The sequence below is a fragment of the Heterodontus francisci genome, chromosome 33 (genome assembly GCF_036365525.1).
Source record: "Heterodontus francisci isolate sHetFra1 chromosome 33, sHetFra1.hap1, whole genome shotgun sequence".
Taxonomy (NCBI): domain Eukaryota; kingdom Metazoa; phylum Chordata; class Chondrichthyes; order Heterodontiformes; family Heterodontidae; genus Heterodontus; species Heterodontus francisci.
The window spans coordinates 33,737,738-33,759,397 of NC_090403.1; the positions used below are offsets into that span (position 1 = coordinate 33,737,738).

Sequence of the window (21,660 nt, forward strand, 5' to 3'; positions counted from 1 at the left end):
CAGGTCTGGCAACATCTGTGGAGAGAGAAGCAGAGTTAACTTTTCAGGTCAGTTCTGAAGAAGGGTCACTGACCTGAAACGTTAACTCTGCTTCTCTCTCCACAGATGCTGCCAGACCTGCTGAGTATTTCCAGCATTTCTTGTTTTTATTAGCCCAATCTACAAACTGTTTCTACATTTCTATATTGTCTGATAAAGCCGAAGCTGCAACAGACCTAAACTATTGTCATGCTAGGCCCGCACCTGCCAAGAACGAGGCACATTAATTTCGTCATGAACACTGATTTTAAACTGTTACTGGAGTGAAGAAAGACAGATCAGTCATGGTTGGAAAAGACATTTGCATATTAACAGATGGTGCTTGGAAGGACAAAAGACCATTCTCTGACACATTCAACCCACAATGGACCTTGATCACCAGGTATTGTGTGGAAGAAGAGCATTCCAGAGACTGCAAAGGTGATACAATCCAAGATGTGATCAGACCAGTTAGTCACATGACTAACTTGCTTGGCAACCTGGGTTTTTCTGAATTGTACAAACAGTTTGAACTGGGAGAGTGTCTGTTTGCTCCTGGATTGAGATCTCTCCTGTCTGCTCCCATCTCTCTCTCTCACACAAGCCTCTGAATCCGCTGAAGACACATGAACCCCAAGAGAGAAAAGCCTCCTACAGCGAACAGAATTTATGAAGAATACTGGGCCCCAACAAAAAGCAAGAACTACCTACAATCAAGGACTCTACTGTGAGCTCAAAGAATCATAACAAAAACTCTTCAGATATAAGGAACTTGCCTCAAACTTTTCACTCTTTTTTTCTTCTGTTCTTTTCTGTCTCTATTCGCATGTGTGTATTGCATATGCATACTAGTGTGGGCATGTCATGTATCTGTAGGCATCAACTGAATTAGAGTTTAAGTTTAATAAATTTAAACTTTTCTTTTAAACCTAAGAAAACCTGTTTGTGCTGTTTTCTTTGCCTTATAATTGGAAAGCGGTGAACAAGGATTCACCGAGGGGGAGCTAAAAACACGGTATGTTTAAAAATTAAACCCTGCTACTGTAAGACCAGGTAAAGGCTAAGAGGGACCCCTGGACAACTTTCTCATCTGGTCATAACACTATTATGATCTTATTGTGCTATTAATGAATATGGATTGTGAAAATTATATTTTTATGTAGACACAGCTTGTGGTGTCAGATGCCATTGCTATTCATTACAAACAACTGTCACAATGACATCTCAGTCACACTACTGGCATACCAATGCTCCTTTAATACCATATAGAGAATATACTCTTGACACATCCCACTGTTAATCGAGTAGGTGTATGATATAGATGGCAAGTCAGGCTAGCAGCATGATGTCATTGTGAAGGTATAAAAGTAGAAATATGTTTTTATTTCCAAGCTAAAAGAATTATTAGCATGGAGATTGCACTGTGCGATATTATTGGACAAATGGTTAATGCATTTGTATCCAGTTTCTTTGCTATGTTTCAGAGCCTTTATCTCACCATTAAAGTAGCTAATTAAGGAACTTGATACAAATGTGTTAACTTCCTTATGATATTATTGCATAGCCTAATTTCCATAAAGTCTATTACTGGCTGGGGCAATGTTTGGTGCAGCCAGAACTCTGAGTTATATTCACATCCAGACCGGAATGATGGTGTGGAAGTTTCTTCTCTCTGTCAATTTAGGATTTCTACATAATATGATCTTTTGGGTTGCTTTACCATATTAGGCAGGCCCATTGAGCGAAAACAAAACTGACCATAAAAACGCCTGGTAGAGCAAGTGGAAATATCCCACTGAGACAGTAGAGGGTGCTCTTCTGATTGAGGTGAGGACTCATTGTTAGGACAAAGCAAAGGGAACTTCACTATTTGTTTCCCATGTAGTAAAAAAGTATTATAGTAAGAAACATTTGCAACAATAAGACAATGAACAGTTTGTGGAACAACATAAACAGGCACATTGGATTGATGCTGCCTAATACCATAAATGGTTACACTGGGACTGGTGGTGTCCAACAATAACATTATTAAAGTAGAACTGGTGTTGTACAACAGTATAAATGGTCACACTGGGACTGGGTAACAGTATATGTCACTGGACTAATAATCCAGAGCCCAGGCTAATTGTCTGGGGACCATAGGTTTGAAGCCCACCATAGTAGATGGTTAAATTTGAATTCAATTAATAAATCTGAATTTTTTTTTTAAAAAGCTAATTTAATGGTAACCATGAAACCATAGTCGATGGTTGTAAAACCCATCTGGTTCACGAATGTCCTTTGGGGAATGAAATCTGCCGTCCTTACCTGATCTGGCCTACATGTGACTCCAGACCCACAGCAATGTGGTTGACTCTTAAAATGCCCTCTGAAATGGCCTAGCAACCCACTCAGTTGAAGGGCAATTATGGATGGTCATACACTAAACTAGCAGCATTCTGGAATTATGTAAATGATCATATTGCTGCTGGCAGTGTTGTATACCAGCGCATCTAACCACAGTGGAATTGGCGCATTGTGTGAGTTGTCAAACATGGGCTGTAACCTGGTCATATGTAGATCAATGGACATTGTAAAACTGGAAATGATCATTGCTACATAAGCAGCTTTTGTGTAATAATGAAAATTAGTCATAGACTGGCCTCTGTTCTGTGGTTGTCAAAAGTAACATTCAGACTACTGGCATTCTCTGAAAACATAAAATGTCACATGTTGGGAAGCAACAGTTGTGTTTACGTAAAATAGTCACAGGCAGATTCCTGGCATTGTCTTAACAATGTAAGTATAAGCTGTCACACTCAGACAAGTACCTCTTCTGTAATTGTGAACACAAATATTTGATCTAACAACTATTATGTAAGATGCACAAAATGCACAATCAATTTTGAATGGGTGCTCATTATATAACAGTAGACAAAATCTCATGCTGGTTAGCAGTTATTGTGCTACTGTTAGAATGGTCATGTACTCCATTACATAGTCTCAGTAATACTGGGATTGCTGACAATTGCTATCCAGGTGCTGCTACTAGAAGTGTGTATGTGTGGACTTTGGGTAATGACAAGTGCAGGCTTGGCAGTGATGGTCTCCACAGCTCAAATAGCTCATTAACACTCTGTATCCATCCAGCCAAACAAATGAAAAGTGTCAGCTTGGGCAAATTACTGAGGCTTTAATTACCCAGAAACCATACACTAACAGGAATTGGCACCATCAAAAAAAAACAATGATGAGAAATAAATGGAAAAGATATTATACTCAATTATAGATGGAGCATTGGCTAAAGTGTAATAATGTAGATGTTCAGATTTGTATTATCCTTGTTCTAGAACAGTATATAAAAAGTAATGGTTTTACCCCACTGAAGAGTTTTTTCTATGTGCAATTTCTGGTATAACCTACTCTGAAAGCTTTGTCCATTGTGGATCGTTCCACCTCATAGCCCCAGTACACAAGCAACAGTATGAAATGATACTCTTACCCAGAATATAAGATGAAAGAGTTGCTGTAGTGTTCCCTGTTGCATATCTTCTCAGCATTGATGCACACAGATCAGCACATAGCAAATCAGTTGCTTTTTTAATATATATATTTGTACTTAGAATGTTGGTGACACTGGCAAGGCTACAGTTGTTGCCCATCCTTAGTTGCACTGAAAAGATAATAGTGGGTCGTCGTCTTCAACTACTGAAGCCCTTGCAATGATGATGCTTCCACAATAGTATTAAATATGGAATTCCATGGCATTGACCCAGCAACAATGAAAGAATGCCGATAATATGGCCATGTTATGCATGATGTACGATTTGGAGGGGAACTGGGAGCTGATAATGTTCCCACAACTCTTGCGCTTCAAATTGGTAGGGTTGCAGGGAAAGGAGGTGCTTTCAAAATAATAAACAATGAGTTGCTGCAATTCATCCTGTAGCTTGTACATACTGAAGCCACAGTGCGCTAGTGGTAAAGTCTAGAGACAGAAGAACTGTTCTGTCCTAAATGGTATTTAGCTTTTTGATTGTTGGTGCAGTTGCATTCATCCAGGTAAGTATCCCATCATGCTTCTAACTTGAGCCTTGTAAACGGCAAGTAGGCATCACAGGATCAGAAGATGCACCACTCGTTTCAGCATCCCCAACCTCTGCTCTACCAGTGTAGCCACAGTGCTGATATGGCTGGTTCAGTCAGCTGCTAGTCAGTGATGATCTTGCGATATTGGTAGTGGGGCACTCAGCAATAGTGGTGCCACTGAAGTTTATCAATTTTGTCATATTTAAGATGATCACTATCTGACAGCTAACAGGAATATTAGCTGCCGCTTGTCAGGCCAAGCCTTGGTGTTGTCCAGGTCCTGCTGTAACCTGACATAGGTTTTATTACTGAAAAAACTGTGTATGGAGCTGAATACTGTAGAATCATTAGCAAGTAGTCCCGTCCCTAATCCAGGATTGAGGAAAGGTCATTAATGAAGGAGCTGAAAAAGGCTGGGCCAAGAGTGCTTTCCTGGTAAACTCCTGCAATGGTGCCCTGGGATTGTGATGACAGGACCCTGACAATTAGAATAACTTTCCTTTGCATCAGGTATAACTTCAGCCAGTGGATTGTTGTCCATTTGACTACCATTGATCAGTTTGTTAGGGCTCCTTGCTGTCATAATCTTTTGAATGCTGACCTTTCCTCTAGTATTCAGCTCTTGTGCTCATGCCTGCATCATGGCTATGATGAGGGTTGGAGCCATGTGGTTCTGGTGGAATCCAAACTGTTATTGATGTATTGGTCAAATCGATGAGAGTGTTATAGCTGTACCAGGCAGTTCTGGTGCACAGGGCCACAGTTCCCTGTGCTTTTTCTGTTAAAAGCATGGGGACCAAGTGCCTTACAGTGAAATTGGGCAGTGCAAAATATTGATGGGGCAAAGATTTGTTGCCTCCCTTCCCTGCCAGTGATTGCAACCTCACCAAGGGAAGAAGCCAATAACTTCCCCACAGGGAAGAAGAGAGGGGAAATGAGAGGATGCCCATCACCAGCCCTCTATCTCTTTGAGGGGCATTTATGAGGACAGAGGAATAGGAGGAAAAATACACTTAATAATGGGACAAAGGCATTTAATAAAACTAAAGCATGAAAGAAGTTTCTGTGTGCTTGAAGAATTATATTTGAACTCTGCATGATTGTACTGAATCATGATAGTCAGATAAATAGAGTAGGTAATCATCTTGAGCCCATTACTATCAAGTCATTGGAACAAAATGATTTCAAAAGTAGTGTTCAGACATTGGTTTTGAACTCCATTCTTATATTTGAATTCTGGACAGGCTTCAAGTTCAGGAGTAGTTCAGTATAAGTGAATGTGCTTTGGACTAAATCTTAATTGAGAATTCATATCTTGTAGGCATAAGAGAGCTTAACCTTGAATTTCCTCACACTTTCTGCAACTCTATCATTGTAACATCATTGGAGGCGCAGCTGAAAGTTCATTTAAGTGCGTAAAGGAGATTTCTCGTGCATTTCCAAAGAAGTTATGGCAACTAAGTGGCAGAAATTCTGAGGAAATGTGAGATCTTTGTCTTTGGTTTAGTTGAAAATAATCCGCAGACTTTTCTGATTCGGTATTTACCTATGTCGCAATATGACAAGCAGCATCAGAAACTGTAGGTGGGTCACGCCTTTTACACTGTCCTTTCATGGACATTAATGATATAGGACCTGAAATTTTTCATGGTCTCCTGATCTTCTGATGTAACTCTGGAAGAAGATTAGAAGACACCCCCCGCCCCCGCCCCCCCCCAGAAAAATAGCAGAAACATGGCAGATCTTCAAAGTCCCAAAACTCTGTCCAGAGACATCGCTTAGATCTAAAACGTCTGCAGATTATACTAGAGGTAATTCTTATTTTAGCATTGAGGACATGAGAAGTAAGAAAGTTTTAATATTGGAGAATTGCCATTGGAACACTTGAAATCACAAATGCATTTCAGACTTAAGAATCCATCATTAATTAAAGGTGTAGTGCTATCTGTTGAAGTATTCATTAAGAGGTGAAGCTAATAAAGATGTTGGTAAAGTCTAAATCAGACCCAGATCCCATTTGTGACCTTTTCTGGAAAAGGGCTTCTGATGTCAGGGTATGACTGAAATCTACATATGTGAATGACAACTCTGCCTGAAATATCAGACATGCTTATCAAAGATTTAAGAGATGTGTAGCTTTCTGTGGCAATTGATGAAACTCTCAAGATGTATAGGGACACAGAAATTGTTGGACTCCCACGATTTGTGGACAAAACTGCTGGAAGGGTCAAATGGACCATCATTGTTGCTGATCCAGGAGCTGCTAGATAATGCCTGCCTTTGTGGTTACTTTGTGGACTATATTGTCTGATGATATAGAGAAGTCTAAGCCAGAGGTTCAACTTCTAGGAGCCATTCCATTTATTTGATGGTCATTCATAGGCAAAACTGAAGTCATGCGATGTGTTCACAAATTAGGTTTTTCATTTATTCTGTTTGAGTATGCACGTGACTGAAGTGAAAATACACCATGCTTTTCTATTGAATGGAAATTAATTCAGAAATCATCCCAATTGTTACATAGAACTGATGGTACTTCGTTATTGAGATAATTAATATATGGTTTACAGCAGGCTAGCCCTTAACAGAAGAGGAAAACTGTGAAGTTCAATTTAACAATAGTGACACTCAAGCAAAGAGGAATGTGTTTGTGGGAATAATTGTTTAAAAAACTGGAATTTGAAAACACTTGCATCCGCAAGTTAATTAATATAGTTAGGGATGATGCAATCATTGTAATTTAAAGTAAGATGAGAGTTTTCTGATTGTGGGTTTGTTACCATTCAGCAAGCAACGTAACTTAGAAATCAGCTTTAGAGATTTTTTTGACCATCAGAAATGATAAATGGTAAGTGGTAATGCTATACCATTTTGAACTAGATGAAGCACTTCTGGTATTCATCAAGTCTTTGACATATGAAAAGGGCAAAACTTTGAAAGCAACATGCTGATTTCTGATTGTTTTAATGACTCAAATGATCTCCACAGAATTTGCTGAATATCCTCTTAAGTTCCTCCCTACAGGCAAGTATCTTCAAATTAATTAGTGTTTGTAGGAAAAGCATTGATACTGTTAAGATTATACTTTTTGCTAGCTTGGCCTTGACAGTATCCAGCATCAATGTCAAAAGGTCATTCTCCAAGATGAAAATCTTTAATCATCAAAAAGGGGGCTAGAATGTCGAAGGAAACAGCACGATTTAGTTAATTTTTGAGAAATGACTCATTTCAATGAGATGGCGAGAGTTCCACTATTTCACTGTTTATTGTTAAACCTTTTTACTATTTTGCCAGTTGTGTTGAAAGTGGAGCTTTCATTCTGTGTCATATAGATTTATGTTACGTTTTGGAAATAAATGGAATTGTGATGAAAGCTAGTTTTACTTATTAACAGCAAAATGGAGATGGGAGTTAGACTATCTGTGAGATGCAGTTCCAGTAGTTTGAAATATAAATCAGTCAAAAAGCAAAAGCTTGGTTCTGGCTGTTAATCAAATTAATGGTCCTTTGCATTACAATGGAGTAATCTGAATACTACATAAAAATTATCCAATCAAGTATAGGAATGATTTCGATTTCTGGCAAATGTTAAAGTTTGTGAGCTACAGACAAATTAATTACACATTGAGTGATTAAACAAGCAGGGGAGTTTAGTTCTAATGAAAGTTCAAGATGTACATTGTTTAAAAGACTTGGCAGGTATACAAGAGATCGGCCAGGTGTGATTTCAATGCCCAGGAGATGCCAAATGGACAGGGTTGGGAGCTGCATTTACATCAGATAAAAAACACACAATTTAATTTACTTTCTGTCCCATGGTTTTCAGTTTCCTGTTTTTACTGCGTCTGTCATATGAAGCAACTAAATGGGACTCCATGTGAATAATCTGTGATGTAACATTTGTCCATGAAAGCTTATTGAAAAAATTACAAGCATTTTGGACTGTATTTTTTGGTCCTTAAGCTTATGCATTGTGTAAGAAAGTAGCTTGCTACTAGTTACTTGCTGTGTCTTTCTGTATCTCTTTATAATTTTAAATAAATTTCCCTAGTAGGTATAGCTTAGCATGTTGGTTTGATATGTGGTATTTACCATCATTTTAGAATAGAGAACGTAATGATCATCCCACATGGTGTCTGGTGTGATATTCCAAGGTGAAGGGGTAATTATTAGCCTCATGGCATACAGTAGGGTGCAGCTTTCTGTTCATACAAGACTAGGAATGCCTATGGAAATTTCCTTTCTGTTGTTATCACAAGATCAAATTGTTGAGAGAAAGCCCAAATCAGAAAAGCAATGAACTAAGTTTATCAATAATGGCCAGAATTTTGCGTTGAGAATAATGGTGAGACTAACAGTGCTCACCAAAATTATGAAGTAAATTGGACAGCAACTTCTGGAGGCCCCCTATATGCAGGAGTTGCTGTCTCCTGCACAATTGTGCTAGACCATTACCTTGCCAACTCGGCGTTGAAATCTATGTAAGGATGTGAAGTTCCTGTACGCATCTACTAGTTACGCACTAAACATGGCAGCAAAAGATAGGGCTAGTGCATTCAGGTGTAATTGAATTTTAATGGTCATAATTAATGCCAAACCACTCCCTGGCTCAGAAAATTAAATTTTACAAGTGTGAAGTATCATTCCTTCATAAATTAATTAGTGTTAGAGATTTTTTTAAAAATCTTTTTAAATTTTTATTTCTGTCTATTTTATCTCTTTCTTGCTCAATGCAATCCTCTTTTCCTCTCTTTATTTTGCTGTTTATACATAATTTTACAAAGAATTAAATCTAATTAATACTTTGAGGTTTAGACTCCAAAGTGAGCATTATACAATCTGGTTGAAGGGCCACACTGTTGCTTGCCGTGCTCTCACACTCACTGTAGAGGGCATTACACTGCATCAGGTGCCCAATGACTGCCAGTTGTCACTGAAAAGCCCATGAAAAGTCTCTCAGAAACTGTCAATATGATGAGCGACGAGTGCTGTTCTTTCACCATTGTCGACAAACAGCTGTTACATCCATGTGTGAAATCTTTTTAAACCCAACTTTGCACTTACTTTTTATTTCTGATAAATGGAAAAAATATCAATTTAGATGAAACTCTCAACAAAGCTAATTATAAACATCAAATCCTGAAAAAAGGGAACACAAAGAGCCTGATTTGGTTTGAAGGATTCTGCAATGAATCAGCTTCTCAGGATACAGTTTGTACAATTCTTGGTAATTCTTCCTTTCATTCAATGTGGAATGTAAGGAAGCATTCACAGAATCTTTTAAGTAAGTTGGCATTTTACTTGATTTGCTCAGTCTTGGTATTAACCAATAAATAACTAATTCATTCACTTGATACATCACAACAGAGGGTCAAACTTAATGAAATATTAAAATACTTTATTGTCCAAGGGTGAGAATGTGAGATGATGTATATCATTTGTTAAACTGTCAGTTTTGAATTGATACCAAGTGATTTTGGGTGTGCATCAGTGCAAAAGTGGCAATATATGAAAGACAGACTTGCATTTTTATAGCAGCTGGAATGACTTCAAGAGGTCCCAAAGCACTTTATAGCCAATGAAGTGCTTAGTGGTGTAGTTCCTGGTATAATGTAGGAAACTAATGCAATGTAGGAAAGTTAGGAGACTAATGAGCACCTTGGCCCTGTCCTATTTCTCATCTATGTGCTGCCCCATACCATACTATCCAAAAACACAAGGTCAAGTTCCATTTCTATGCTGACGATACCCGGTTCCACCTCACCACCATCTCTCTCCACCTTTCCACTATTTATGATTTATCATGCTGCTTGTCAGACAAGCAGTCCTGGATGAGCAGAAATTTCCTCCAACTAAATATTGGGAAGCCAAAAGTCATTGTCCACACTTCCTGCCATGAATTCTGTTCCCTAGCCACTGAGTCCATCCCTCTCTCTGGTCACAGGGTGGGACTGAACTAGACTATTTGCAACCTTGATGTTCTATTTGACCCAGAGATGAGCTTCCAACTACATTTACTTGCTATCACCAAACCACTTATTTCCACCTCCATAACATCCCCCATCTCTGTCCCTGCCTCAGCTCATCTGCTGTGGAAATCCTCCATGCCCATATTACCTCTAGACTTGACCTATTCTAATGCTCTCCTGGCTAGCCTCACATCTTCCAACCTCCATAAACTTGAAAGCATCCACAACTCTGCTGCCTGTATCCTAACTCATACTAAATCCCACTCACCCATTACTTCTATGCTCGCTGACCAACATTGGCTACCAGTCTGACAATGCCTCAATTTCAAAATTTTCATCCTTATTTTCAAATCCCTCCATGTCTTCACACTTCCTTATCTCTGTACATCCTCCAGCCCTGCAACCCTCCAAAATCTCTGTACTCCTCCAATTGTGGCACCTTGCAAAATCCTGATTTTTAACCACTCCGACATTGGCAGCCTTGCCTTCAGCCGCCTGGGCCCTAGGCTCTGAAATTCCCTCCTGAAGTGTCTCCACCTCTTGCTGTCCTCCTTTAGGATGTTCTTTTAAACCTTCCTTTTTGGCTAAGCTTTAGGTCATCTGTTCTAATATCTCCTTCAGTAGTTCTTTGTTAAATTCTGTTTGATAAAGTTCCTGCGAAGCACCTTCGGATATTTTGTTACGTTAACGGTGCTACATGAATGGAAGTTGTTGTCCCTTTCATTCACTGTTCGATGTAGGGAAGCATTCATAGAATCTAAGACTTTGCTTCACACTGGTTTGAGTTTGAACTCACTGTGGCACTAACTCAAAGGTGGTCATGACAGTCTACTGAGCCTCTGTGTTTTCTCTCAGTGCTCTGTTGGGTTTCCCTTCTAACCTATCTTCCAAAACCACTCCTTGAAAAATAAAACATTGTTTGGATAAATCAGTGGCTGTAGCGCAATGTACAGATGCTGAGAGTAATTTTCCAGTCATTATTGTTCTGACATATCTTGTTGCTCTGTGTGTGATGTAGTTAAATTCATGCTGGAGATAAAAAGTAAAAAGGAAAGAAAGACTTGCATTTATATAGCAATTTTCACACCAACAGACATTTCAAAGTGCTTTACAGCCACTTTTTGAGGTGTAGTCACAGTTGTAATGTAGGAAATGCAGCAGCCACAGCAAGCTCCCACAAACAGCAATATGATAATGACCAGATAATCTGCTTTTTGTGGTGTTGATTGAGGGATAAATATTGGCCAGGGCACAAGGGATAAGACCTTTGAAATAGAGCCCTGGGACCTTTTACATCCACCTGAGAGGGCAGACAGGGCCTTGGTTTAATGTTTCATCTGAAAGACAGCACCTCCGACAGTGCAGCACTCTGTCAGTACTGCACTGAGTGTCAGCCTTGATTTTTTGTGCACAAGTGTTACTGTGGGACATGAAGCTGGAACCTTCTGACACAAAGATGAGAGTGCTACCATCTGCGCTACAGCTGACATTGGACTTTTGCCATCGTAAGTTAATGTGAACAAGCAATATTTTTTGTGTAATTACACACTGCAGGAGGGACAAGGTATCAATGATTTATAGGCTGCATTTTTTAAATTGCTAAAATGTTTGTTTTTAGGAATATTTGTCGACAAAAACCATGTTTAAAATATGCATTGTACAGTTTTTTAATACTGAAACATCTAATTCTGTTCAGTATCCCAATTGATATAACTAATCATAAATTCTTTCAGAATATCAATTACCTCAATTGGTTGATTGCTACATATCTGTGAACTGCTTAATAAGCTGCGGGCAGAGACTGTGGGAGATATCATTAATGTAACAATACTTCACTCATCATTGGTGTTTCTACATTATCTCTGCTTCTGAACAGTCTGTACAATATACATAGTTATGAAAGGGTGACCTAGTTTGCAGAGTCAGAATGTGCATTTCATCAGTTGACTGATTCATTTATCTATGCTATGGTGTGACAGATGAAGTGAGATATTGGTCCTGGGTTTGGTTCAGGCACTGAGAAATCATGTCTATTTACCAAACACCATTCCAATTAGGAAATTATGAAATGCTACGTGTTCCTTTTTATTTTCCAATAAAAATGCATCCCTAGGTGGATTTTAAAACTTCTCCGAGACGTAAATACTACGATCATGTTTGCAGTTAACTGGATTTTAAAACCAGCATGCTGACCTGCATTTGTCTTGGTTATCAGGTTTTTTTGTTCAACAGCTGTTACCATTTATTAAAAATTGTCCTTCCCTTTCCCCCACTTCTGCATCATAAACATCACGTTCTACCTCCATTAGTTCACAGTTTATCTCAATGGCATAGAAATCCCACAGTGCAAGCAATAAACATTGTAATAAGCCTTTTTTTGGTATTTTCAAATATCTAAATAGTAATTCAGTTTTTCTGTTTAAAGATGTAGAAATAGCAAGGAAGGTAACTTATTTTCCATATTTAATGTACAATTAGGGTTAATTCGCAGGTACTCTAATTGGCAGGATATGACTAGTGGTATCCTGCAAGGATATGTGTTGGGGCCTCAACTATTCACTGTATTTATTAATGGCTTAGATGCTGGGATGGAATGCCACATATCCAAGCTGGCTGATGACACAAAGGTAGACAGCATTGTAAGCAGTGTAGATGGAAGCATAAAACTCAAAGAGATATCGATTAGATTAAGCAAAAGGGTAAAACTGTGGCAAATGGATTGCATTGTAGGGAAATGTGAGATCAAAGGGTACTTTTCTAAATGGTAAACAAAAATCATTAAGATTTCAAAGACGGATACAGAAAAAAATCAAAAGGCTAAAGGAATGCTGCCTTTTATACCTAGAGGAGTAAAATACTAGGGGTAGAATTTATGCTACAGCTTAACAAAGCCCTGGTTGGACCACATTTGAAGTATTGTGAGCAGTTCTGGACACCACACCTTATTGGAGGACGTATTGGTCTTGGAGGGAGTTCAGTGTAGATTTATCCGAATGATATGTGAACTCCACGGATTATGAGGAGAGATTGCACAAGCTAGGGTTGTATTACTTGCAATTTAGAAGATTAAGAGGTGATTTGATCAAAATTTTCAAGATTTTAAGGGGAACAACTAGGGTAGATAGCAATTGATGCGAGATCAATTGTTAATTTTAAATCTGAAATTGATAGATTTTTGTTAACCAATTGTATTAATGAATATGAGGCAAAGGTGAGTGTATGGAGTTAGGTTGCAGATTAGCCATGATCTCTTTGAGTAGCGAAACAGGCTTGAGGCGCAAAATGGCCTGCTCCTGTTCCAATGTTCCTCATGCATAAGCCTTGATAAACACAATCAAATGCCTTTGTATATTCCAGAAGTGAAGAAAATGGTGCAGTCATAAATCAAATAGCCAGCAGCAATCTAGTTGAAAGTAAAGAAAGACTTACATTTATATATTGCCATTTGCAACTTCAGGATGTTTGAAAGTGTTCTACACCCAATGAAGTACTTTTGAAGTGTCGTCACTGTTTAATTGTATGAAACACAGCATCAAGTCCCACAAACAGCACTGTGATAAATGACCAGATCACCTGTTTTGAGGGTGTTGGTTGAGGGATAAATATTGGCCAGGACACCGGGGAGAACTCCCCTGCTTTGCTTCAAAATAGTGTCATGTGATCTTGTGTTCCCTGACTGTAAGTATCAAGAAAACCGTGATCATGGGACAAGGTGTTGCATCTCCTCCCCTGATCACACGGAATAACGCCCCACTGGAAGTGGTTAGCAAATTCTGCTACCTTGGGTCCACGGTGACAGACAATCTGTCCCTTGATGCAGAGCTCGATACATGCATAAGGAAAGCAGCTACCACCTTTGATCGACTCACGAAACGCTCATGGGATAACATCAAGCTGACCTTTAGGAGCAAGCTGATGGTTTATAAGGCCTGTGTTCTCAGCACCTTGCTGTATGGCTGTGAAACATGGGCGACTTACAGCTACTAGGAAAAGAAGCTCAATGATTTCCTTCTTTGCTGCCTGCCGCACAATATGGGTATATCCTGGCAGGACAAAATCACAAATGTGGCAGTCCTCTCAAAGGCAGAGCTCCCAAGTGTGTTGGCATTAGTCAAACAGAGGCAGCTTCAGTGGATTGGACACATCCACAGGATATAAGATGGTCACATACCCAAGGGTTTTCTGTATGGTGAGATAGCCAGGGCCAAACGACTAGTGGGGCGTCCAAAGCTCCACTTCAAGAATGCTTGCAAGTGTGGTGTGAAGGCGCTAAATGTCGACTATCGCACCTGGGAGTCATTAGCTGGTGAAAGAGGGAAATGGCGACACATCCTGTGGACTGGTGTGGACTACCATGTTGCCAGCTGCTACAGCAGCTTGGCAACAGGCGCCAATGTCAAAAACAACAACTCACAGCGACACTTGGCAGCTTCACATGCAGCACTTATGGCAGTCTGCATCTCAAGAATTGGCCTTCACAGCCATCAGCAAAGGTGCACCAAGAGAAGACACCCCACCTAAATGGATTGTTTGCTGCGTGTCCATCATCTTTCGTAAATGGAAGGATTCCAGCCAGATCGTTGACATTCACATGATAGGGCAGACAGGGCTTCTATTTAACAGCTCATCCAAAAGATGTCACCTCTGACCAGTGCAGCTCTCTTCAGTACTGCACTGCAGTGTCAGCCCTGACTTTAGGCTGAAGTCTTGCTTGGGTCTTGAATCCACAATCTTCTGACTCCGAGGTTGAGTACTATCAACTGAGTAATGGCTGACACATTGACACAATGTTATAAAACTGTTGCCCATCATGTGTAGCTAGGGCAACGTTATTTCTGATTTTAGTGGAAAATGTCTAATATACATTTGCAGAAATACAGGCCAGTACCTAACAAAGATCTACTACCATGCGTTGTGAAATTTAGCAATTCTTCTCCTGCACCAATGTTTGGAATTCTGAAAAGTAATTACCAGACCCAGCAGTGCAGATCTCAGGCTTTGAGAGAGTGGAATCCCTTTCAGCTCAGGAAGGATATGAGGATCCTTGAGAAGGTGCAGAGTAGATTTACCAGAATGGTTCCAGGGATGAGAGATTTTAGCGACAAGGTTAGCAGGAGAAGCTTCGGTTGTTTGCCTTGAAACAAAGGAGATTGAGGGGAGATTTGTTAGAGATGTACAAGATTCTGACAAGTTTGGATAGGGTAGACAAAGAAAAGCTGTTCCCGATAGCTTTAAGGTTTTGGACAAGAGATGCAGGGGGATGTGAAGAAAAACTTTTGTACGCAGCGAGTGGTAATGACCTGGAACTCACTGCCTATGAGGATGGTGAAAGCAGAGACAATGAATGATTTCAAAAGGAAATTGGATGGGCGCTTCAGGGAATTAAACTGACAAGGCTATGGGGATACAGCAGGAGAATGGGACTAATTGGATTGCTCTACAGAGAGCTGGTATGGACTCAATGGGCTGAATGGACTCCTTCTGTGCCGTTATGACTCTATGGCTGGATTTATACGCCTCCACCCCCAACCCTGGCAACAGGCTGGCAGGCGGGGGGAGTTGTAAAATCGGGTGGGATGGCAGGGGGTGCCAGGCCCACTGCCTACCCACCACTGCTCGTATTTTATCAGTAGCAGGGCAGGTGTTGGGAAGCCCACCTGTCCTTGAGCCATTAAGTGGCTGATTAATGGTCACTTAAGGGCCTCCCCATTGCCATTGGTATTTTACCAGTGACAGATTGGGTGCCTGTACCATGTGACGAGGTTGTCAGGTATAACCTGGCAGACTGACTGTGAGCCCATGCACCCTGTGCCCCACAGAGGGTGCCCACAGCAGAAAGGGCCACCCCAGCTTGATTCCCGGCATTCCAGTTACCACCGCCCCCTGGCCGGGGCCTGCCTGACTGGTCCCAGCGAGTCTGCCCCACTTACCTGAACTCTGGGCTTCTATTGCTGACTGGGTGCAGTCCCAGCAGTGGCCACCACTCCAGGTGCCATTGCTGGGACTGAAGAGCTGCTGATTAGCCGGCAGCTCTTGGGGGCAGGAGCATCCTGCCTCATGGTGGCAGAAGCCACGACCTCGCAATGAATTGCCTGAGCCATGCAAAATTGTGTCGTGGTTTCCCATGCTGGCCAAGGCAGGCTCGCTCCCAACTTTCCAGCTGGTGGGCCTCCACATTAAATCCCAGCCTATGGCTGGAATTTTACAGCCCCCTCACTGAGTGGGCTGATGGCAGGGAGGATGTGTAAAATAGAGTGGGAGGCAGGGATGTGGAGCATTCCCGACACCTTCCCGTCCGCGTTGAAATTTTACACAGGGCGGTGGTAGCGAGGGCGAGAAACAGCCTGCCTGCCCAAGGCCAATCAAGGCCCTTAGGTGGCCAATTTATTGTCACTTAAGGGTCTCCTCCGACCGCTATGGGTATTTTACTCATGGCAGCCAAATGGCAATGACCCCAAGAACACCGCCAGGTAAAACCTGGCGGCCTTCTTGTGGGCTGGGGGGGGTGCCTCCTGATCGGGCCCCCTGTACCCCAAGGAGGGCTGCCCCCAAAGCCCCAACTGTGGGCACCCACCCCCACCGAACTGACCCCCCCCCGATCCCCGTTGTCATGCCGGGGCCCAATCGATTGTCCCCACTGAGGCCCCAAAAACTTATCTTGGTGCCGGGGCCTTCCTTCATCTTGCTTGCGATGTCTGGGTGTAGTCCCAGCAGTGGCCATTGCTCCTGGTGGCGCTGCTGGGACTAAGAGCTTGCCACCTCATTGATTGGCCGGTAGCTGCATTACGTGGGACGTCCTGCCTCAGGAGGTGGAAGTCCCATGCAGGGCCAATTAAGGGCATGGGGAGCGAAAAATCTGGGCGTGGTTCCCCAGGCCCGGTGGAGGTGGGCTCACCCTGACTTTTTGGCCAGGAGGCGGGGCCTCCTGCTCAATGTAAAATTCCGGTCTGTGTCTCTATGGCTCATGATAACGGCCGAGTTGACAGAAGGCACATGCAAGGCAAGTGGTCTCTCTTTTTATAAAGAGCCCCAGTGACCTTCCTTGTGCAGCAGTGTCCTGCAAAGTGCAAGATATTGATTACGTCTTAGCAGCGGCCTGGAAGGAGCCAGATGCATAAATGTTCAGGGCAAGCATCGTCTTGACAGCCACAGGCAATGGTGTTTTTGCCCTGCTTTGAGGCTGCAGTTGTCAGATTGCAGTCACGGCATCTTTAGTGAAAATAAGGCGTCTAAAGCGTTGGTTCTCACTGACGTTGAGGTAGGAGAATTGCTGCCTAAAGATCATTGGCGATAAAATCTGCAACTAATAGCCCTTCTCTCCCTCCTTTTCCAGGCTCTTCTAACAGCTAGTCCTGCTCTGCATGGCCTCTGTTCATTCTCCCAGTCATGCTCAATTCCTAGAGGAACCCCTACCAGGCCATCTATGTCTGGAAGCAACTTTCAGCACAAGCTTTTAAATCAATAAAAAAATGTACTTCAGCACCAGGATGACCATTCCCTGTAGACAATTGAATATTAAAGCAATTATTGGTAAGCTCCAGAAACACAGGCACTTCCACCAGCAAACAGAAGAAAGAATCCAGCACCTAATCTGTAAGTACTTCATGATCCCTTTCGACAGTGCTGGTGGGGGCCCCTAATGCTGTTTTGTGTCATGTTCAGCTGTGCGAGATTAAGACAGGGTGTAGGTTAGTGTGTGGTGTTCAAAAATGACTGCACTCACATCAAATCAGCATTGCACACTGGTGGAGCTCATTATCTGTCTGCTCTGCATGCTGCCGCTGGTCGTTAGGTACGCTGCACAAGCCCCTATACTAAGATGGTGTCCGGAATACTTTCCATTGGAGGTTTGCACGCGCTTCTCGGCTGCCATTTTTGACCATTATGAGGCTGTGTAGCACCTAATACAAAACGTGCTAGACGGTCCAATTTCTCAATAGCTGCGTCTATTTTACTCTGATATTTTTATGACGAATTTGAGTGTACAGTACAATAGATAGCCCACTGTTTCCTCTGCATATTCTGTATATTTTTGCAACACCTCTCGCATTTTTTTCTGGTTCGTACTCTCTCCATTCCTGTACTCCTCATTGTGATTTGTCTATGCTTCACTGTTCCTCTTTGTCCAAGCTCAGTCTCTAACTGTTCCTACCTTGTGTTCTCCGGTGTATATCCTCAATATTGCATTGTTGCCCAGCATGGAATCGACATGTCCTTGACCCCTATTGTTAGACCTGGAACTCCCTATGAAATATTGCATTATTGTAGAGAATTTCTCATTGTTTATCCCTTTACACATTGAGTATTCAAGTTAGATTCCCCACTCCTCATTGTGTGTCCTGTCTCTATTCCATTTAAGCAGCTCTCAATGATATTTTAAAAATGAGCGGATATTTATATAGCACTTTTCACAACCACTGGACATCATAAAGCACTTTACTGCCAATGACGTCGAGTGTAGTCCCTCTTGCATGAAACATGATAGCCATTGTGCACAGCAAAGTCCCATGAACAGCAATTTGTTTTTGTGATGTTGATTGAGGGATAAATATTGGACAGGACACTGGGGATAACTCACCTGTTCTTATTCAAAAGAGTGTCACAGGATCTTTTACATCCAGGTTACCTGAGAGGGCAGACGTGACCTTACTTTAATGTCTCCATCTGAAAGACAGCGCCTGCAACAGTGCAGCACTCCCTCAGTACCACACTTCATTTTTATGCTCAAGTCCTGGTGTGCGTCTTGAACCTGGAAACTTGTGATTCAAAGGCAAGGCTTCTGTCAACTGAACCATGGCTGATACATGATTTTTGCAACTTTACGTTTTTTGTTTCAGGAAGCATTTACTTGTTGCTTCCAGCAAAAAAAAATTCTGGACAGCTCACTTTTAATATGACAAGAGAATACTGTTAATGATGAACCACCCAGCTTACATTGAAGTATCTCCTTTAAAATAATAAGGATTTGAAAGCTTCAAAAGGCTGCCTGTGGTTATTTTGCATACTGTTTGATTGCTGCTGTTATATTATTAATAAAAGTGAAAGTGAATATGTTTACTTGAGATAGGACAGTTCAGCCTATTTCACTGGAACAAATATTCCAAAAAAATCCTTTAACACGTGCAAGATGTACCAGAACACAAAGTGTATGGAAAGGGCTTATCAGTTGAGGCAGATATGTGGGGAAATATGGTTGCCACCGAAGTTAGATTTGTATGATGATTATTATGCAGATATTTTTCTTACATGGTCATAGTTCACAGCATCTATATATTTTTATTAAATATAACCCACTCTTTAAAGACTCTGCATTTATCACTTTCACTGACTGCAAACTCATCAGTGTTGACTATCCCTATGTCTAAAGATGGATTGCTGCTGGGTACTCCATCTAAGGGGTGGGAAAGTTCATTACTAATGCCATGTTTGCACTTAAGAGCAATGGGTGCTGTCAGCACCAGTAACTTAGATGTGACGAGAGCAGCCGGCTCCCAAGAACATAGCAAAAACAGCAGCGACCAGAGAACTCAACGCGAGCAGCCAGGGCCCAAGAGCAGTGGTAACTTGAGAATCCAGTGAGAGCAGCCAGCATCTGAGAGCACAGGAAGAGCAGCGGCTGCCCATGAACTCAGTGAGAGCATCCAGGACACAAGAGCACAGCAAGACCAGCCAGGGTCCGAGATCAATCACAAAGTGACATCACAGCACAAGGAGTCACATGGGGTGAGTATACTGGTAAACTTTTAATTTAATTTTAATTAATCGACTATAATGTAAGACTAGATCAATTAATTAATATAAAAACTAAAGCAAATTTGATAATTTATCATTGAATATTGATTGTAATTATATCAATTAATTAGATCCAGGGGTATAAAGTTTAAATTAAATAACATGGGACGGTAACAGTAAAGGGTTCTAAATTTTTCAGTAAAACATCTGAGGTATATAGATAATAGGAGTTAAGTAAAATCATTTAGGTTAACCTCCCTAAAGTAATGCCAGCACAAGGGATGAAACTAATTGGTGAGTAGCTGGTGATTCTTTAAGTAAGTCCTAAGTTTATTTCTGTTAAGTCAGTTAACAGTCTAAGAAATAAAGGCCTGACAGGGCACCTCAGTCTCATGGAGTGTATCTCCTGTGCCATGTGGGAACTCCAGGATGCTTCTCATGTCCTGGACAACCATGTGTGCAGGAAGTGTCGTCAGCTGGAGGAGCTCAAGCCCCAGGTTTCAGACCTTGAGCAGCTTCTGGCATCACTGTGATGCATCCACGAGGCTGGGAATTTCACGGATAGCATGTTTCTAGAGGGGTTCACCCTGCAACATAAGGATATGCAGACAGGAAGGGAATGAGTGATGGCAGACAGTCAAGAAGGACCAGACTTGTAGTGTAGGAGCCCCTTCAGTGTATCTCACTCTCCAACCAGTGTTCAGTTCTGAATACTGGCGAGAGTGATGATTCATCTGGGGAGCACAGCTAGAGCTATGTCCAAGGCACTACAGGTGGCTCAGCTGTACAGGGGGTGCAGGAGAAATATGAGAAATGCACTAGTGATGGAGGATTCTATAGTTAGAGGAACATTCAGGTGTTTCTGCGGCTGTGGACATGAACGCAGGATGGTGTGTTGCCTCCCTTGTGCCAGGATCAAGGATGTCGGTGAGCGGCTATAGAACAGTTTGAGCAGCCAGCTGTCATGATTCGTATTGGTACCAATGACATAGGTAGAAAGAAGGATGAGGTCCTGCAGGCAGATTTTAGGGAGCTAGGAATAAGACTAACAAGCAGGACCTCAAAGGTAGTAATTTCCAGATTACTCCCAATGCCATGCATTAGTGAGTATAAGAAATAGGAGGATATAGCAGATGAATGCATACATGGAGAGATGGTGCAGGAGGGAGGATTTTTGATTCCTGGGACATTGGGACCAGTTCTGCGAGAGGTCGGAGTGTACAGGCTGGACAGGTTGCACCTTAACAAGGCCAGCAAAAATCTCCTTGCAGGCAGTTTGGTAGTGCTATTGAGGAGTCTTTATACTAACTTGACAGAGGGATGGGAACCAGGAGGTAACATTAAAAAAGAAAAACAAGGTACAGAAAGGACTAGGAGAGACAGACAGCACAAAAGTAAGAAATAGTAAGGTATTAAGTAGGATCAGAGTGAGAGGGAATGCAATATGGTCTAAATTGAATTTATGGTGCACATATGTTAACGGATAGAGCATGGTAAGTTTGGTGAGCTGCAGATTGTATATAGAAATAAGGGGATGAATTTAACTCCGACATCGGGGATTGTGGCGGGGGGCACGGAAAATTCTTCCGGTAGAGGCCGGCCACAACCCCCGATGCCTAGAAGTTTCCGCCGCAGTCTAGCGGCGGCGTTGAGGCCTTGGTGCGGCCACTCTGCCGCTTGATGGCGAGGCATTAAAATTAATTAAAACACATGCAAATAAACGTACCTTGTCCCGGCGGCCATCCCACGCTGATATTCCACCTGCCGGCATGACACTGGTGAGGGGGGGGGGGAGAAGTGAAATATCAGGGCGGAGGGGAGCGGGGAAAAGTGTTTCCATTGGTTGAGGGGATGATGGGAACGGTGTAAAGAT

General features: G+C 41.8%; 1 protein-coding gene across 2 annotated transcripts in view; it reads left to right on the top strand.

Annotated features, from left to right (window-relative positions):
* asic2 (acid-sensing (proton-gated) ion channel 2) overlaps positions 1 to 21,660 on the top strand; it is a 460,127-nt gene that overhangs the window by 2,430 nt on the left and 436,037 nt on the right. The gene's annotated exons all lie outside the window — the stretch shown is intronic.